This window comes from Lycium barbarum, chromosome 9, assembly GCF_019175385.1.
Source record: "Lycium barbarum isolate Lr01 chromosome 9, ASM1917538v2, whole genome shotgun sequence".
Classification (NCBI taxonomy): domain Eukaryota; kingdom Viridiplantae; phylum Streptophyta; class Magnoliopsida; order Solanales; family Solanaceae; genus Lycium; species Lycium barbarum.
The window spans coordinates 113,684,786-113,689,010 of record NC_083345.1 but is presented as its reverse complement, the minus strand read 5'-3'; the positions used below and the strand labels follow the sequence as shown (position 1 = coordinate 113,689,010).

General features: G+C 33.9%; 1 long non-coding RNA gene across 1 annotated transcript; it reads right to left on the bottom strand.

Moving 5' to 3' along the window:
- Positions 1-253: 253 nt before the first annotated feature.
- Positions 254-3,574, bottom strand: LOC132611486 (uncharacterized). The gene is made up of 4 exons (XR_009571694.1): positions 3,400-3,574; positions 2,735-2,831; positions 1,107-1,173; positions 254-997 (listed from the first exon to the last, which is right to left on the bottom strand). It is a non-coding gene; the product is annotated as an uncharacterized LOC132611486 (long non-coding RNA).
- Positions 3,575-4,225: the final 651 nt, after the last annotated feature.

The following is a 4,225-nucleotide window of genomic DNA, read 5'->3' as shown; positions in this document are numbered from 1 at the left end:
ATTTATATATTTGAGTTTGAGCCCGAGCTTAACACGGGCATTATATAACTAGTGTGTGTATATATATATATATATATACATATACATATATATATACTAGGAGAGAAATGCCCGTGCACAACAATGAGCTTTAGTATAATTGTTAATGGTTACTAAAGGAAAAAGATGAGCCAATTTAGAAAAAGAAGAAGATTTAAACAACAAAGACATAATTGGCATGAGACATCAAGTATCAAGGTGAATATTGTCACGTGTTTAATATTTCATATCCTTCCGGCCAAGGTTGCTTAAAGATGCAATAATTCCTTAAGAACACAAAGTCCACCCAATATCATATTCTAAATTTTACAGAAAGGCTTGAGAAACAGTACAATAGATAAGATGAACTTGGGCATGACACATTGTTTCTGTCTTTCCCTGAATGCATCATCTATGCAACATGAGTCATCAATCTACAAATACATAAAACTTAACAAAGAAAGGTTTTCATAAATTTCTTATTCAAGCACAAGGTCAATCATTCACACGCACACAAGTACTCATTAATGGGTGTGTCTATCAACTAATGATAGTCCATTCTTATGCATCTTGCTCGGAAAATGCACTCCACATGTTCTTGCTTCTCTTTAACATATGAAAAAACACTTTAGAAGAATCTGAATTCCCTTCTACCAAGAAATAATTTCGCAAAAGAGCTTGAAAATAAAATAATTCAAAGTGAAATTCCTTGCGGCCTTGAAAAAGGATTCTGAAGTCCATGGAATTATTGTTAACATCTAACGTCTAACAGAGGATGTAAAATCATGCTAGCATCTGTACACAATTTTGAGTCCTGCAAAAACTAAAGCTCTCAACATACCAAGGACATGCATGCATATTGACAAATTGAAATACCTGTATCTATGTTATGCACAAGTGATAATATTCCAAATAATTGTTTCTTCTTTTTGTTTACGTGCAGCATTATCACGGAATGATGCAGTGAGAAATTTTATACCTGAAAAATGCAGAATAAAGAGTGAAGACCATGAAAATCAAAGAAAAGAGGAAGGATCGACTCATTCGAAGAGCCAACCACTAATTAAAACCAAGAGATTAGACCTTACAAGCACAAGAGGTCTGTGCACCGAGACATCAGGAGAAAATGGTTCAACTAAGTTCCCTCGCAGTCCCCTATTTAATGATTTAAAGACATATTAGAGATGTTATTACTTAAAATGAAAGGACTGCCAAGGGACATGATAAATGAGGGAGTATTAAGAGTTAAGGTTGAATACACTTCACACACACAATAAAACTTCACTCGATTGTGCATGCCTTCATTTCTGAACCAGTGAACCCAAGATATTCTTAACATAATAGTGAGAGAAAACAAAACTTGAAACTCCTATACCTAATAGAAGGATGTAGGAATCGCAACATACAGTATTTTCGTGCCTAGCTGTTTTAACGATGTACGCATTAGGGACTGGCTATTAGCATTTTCTTAAGGAAGCATGTTATCTCCACAAGTATTTTCATTTTGCAATTGGCTAATAGCCCTTCTCATCCAAAATCCTTCTTCATGGAATTATATACTTTACAAGCTTCCAGTTTGTTTCTAATTGGAGTTTGGAAATAAAATCAGATTTATATTTCAAACGTATGCAACTATATCATTTCTTTACACAAGTTCTCCTTCTGATCATGGTGTTGATTCTTCTTGGATGCAGCCGATTGCCTCAAGCCTTATTCGATTGACCAGTAATCATCATGTGTTAGGTAAACATGCAAACAAAAGAATGGAAAAAGAAAAGGCGCGGTGATGCATCTTAGATTCTTAGGTATCAATTCAAGCAAAATTGTAGGTAGAGTTAATTTGATAATATTTATTTCACCAAAGATGTGCCAATTCGTAGTATGATTTTACATACCCTCACGGGAGATTAAGATTATTGACTTCTAGAAAGGAGGCATCCAAACTGCAATAGGGCTTAGAGTTATGTCACATAAGAGACTTCCAAACCCCTTCCTGTCATCCCCTCCTTTTGAAGGAACAAAGAGGAATCACCAGAGCAAGAACCGTAAAGCATTTACATGAATGATGATACTGTAGGAGAAATCAACACATTCTACATATATTGTTAGTTTTCATGAATGACGATAGGGTAGGAAAAGTCAACAAATTCTACAGGTCAATTTCTAAACTACAGTAGAACTTGCAAGATGTAACATTGAGACCAGAGTAGACGAAATTTGAAAGTTTAAAATCAGCCAAATTAGTTCAAATACCCCCCACACACACGTAAAGTAGAAAAGAGTAACGCGAATGCAACAGAACTAACGAATACTTTTACTTAGGCAAAAGTGCTTGTTTGTCAGATTTTCCGTGTTGAAAGTCTAAATGCCAAGATTACTAATGCCAAGTTCGATGACAATTAACTGCAGAACATAGAAAGCATATCACTAATTTGCTAATACTGATTTCCAACTTGATCTAGTGTCAATAACATCAAAATATCTTATATTAAGTAAAAGAATTTCTAATCATTGGTTCTGTGAACAGAACAGTGATTCCATCATTCCTGGTAAAGGAGACATTTGAAATTCAAATGAACCAAAAAGAAATCGTAATGTCATTCCAACAATATTTGTAATAGTAGCTCAAGCAGTTTATCAATTTGTGCACTATACAATTTACTAAACAAATTCAGAACACATGACTCCTTCTAAAGTAGCAGTAGTAGCAACGGACCTTACTATGTTTGAGGTACCATGGCTAAGTCACTTATAAGATCTCCTTAAGCTCCACCTAATAGCACATGCCCATGCTTGTGTTCTCTCATATATATCTGCAATATCACGAAATCACATATTTCACAGTAATCTCCACTACCACGAAAATACGATTGAGACACCATATATATAGGAAGTAAACTATAATGTGGCCATTGATACCTTACATTTACATGGACATGAACACAGAGATCCGTCGAAGTTTACACGGGAAAATAAGCTCTGAAAACTGAACTTCTACGTAACCACCATCTCATGAACTTTAAAGACACGTGTACAATTCATTATATATTTGCTTCACAGATTTCAGGATCTTTAAAATCAATTAGCTTACTACAGTTAAGGAGACAATAAATACATAAATTTATCTGAACACCAAATTAAGTGTATAATTTGTTGCAATTTTCATTATTGGAGAGGCAAGAAGAACTAATATTGATTACCCAAAAAACTGAATTTGGTATCTATTTCAAACCTAGGCTATGTACAAATTGATACTATCACCAACATGCATGTATACACCCAATAAAAAACTATTTAAAAGAACACAAAAAAAATTAATAGTTTTTCACTAAAGTGCCATCATCAATAACCGGGTGCCTTAAACAAATGCAGAAAACTCACTATTGAGAAACGATGAAATCAGCATAGACGACTTGGAATGAAATGGAGAAATCTGAAAGAAAGGCGAATTCAAGGTCTCTGAGTTTGAGAGGAACATGAAAAGGAAGAAGATGATTATAGGAGTTTCTGGATTGTACTATTGGTGTGGAGAGAAATAGTATGAATTGCTGGTGGAATTCACGTATTAGAAGGGAAGAGAATTAAGGAATTCAATTATTAATTTACCCCTAAAAATAAAATTACCACTCAAATTAAGTGGTATTGGTCAAGGGTATAATAGACAAATAAGTAATAACCATGTAGTCATTTAATGAAATGAGTCAAATACACTGTACACATCACATTGCATTTAGTACAACAAACCAGAGCTGTGTTCGTCCACCCTACTCCCATTTCTATATATTAGATTAGATTAGAAAATTAGAAATATATATATATTTATATACCAATTAAATTAATTGATATTTGTATGAGTTTGATTTGATTTGCTTTTAAATCTCTGAGAAATGATATCATTTTCTTAAAAATTTAAAAGCAAATCAAACCAAACTTAAACAAATATCAATTGATTTAATTGGTTAGGTTTGATATTTTCACCTAACCATGAACATCGCTTTGTTGTTGTAATGTGCTAGTATGGTGATGGTGCAGATAAAAGGATAGAAAAGTGAGTCTGCAACTTAAATAACCCAAAAAGTGTCAAAAGGCACCAAAATATCCCCACTAAAAAAAAGTAACTAAAATACCTTTTGCGCAGTGTTTTAAAAGGCGGAGGCGTAAGGCGGGGCGTTTTACATACGTCTCGACGAGGCGTAAGCCTCGAGGC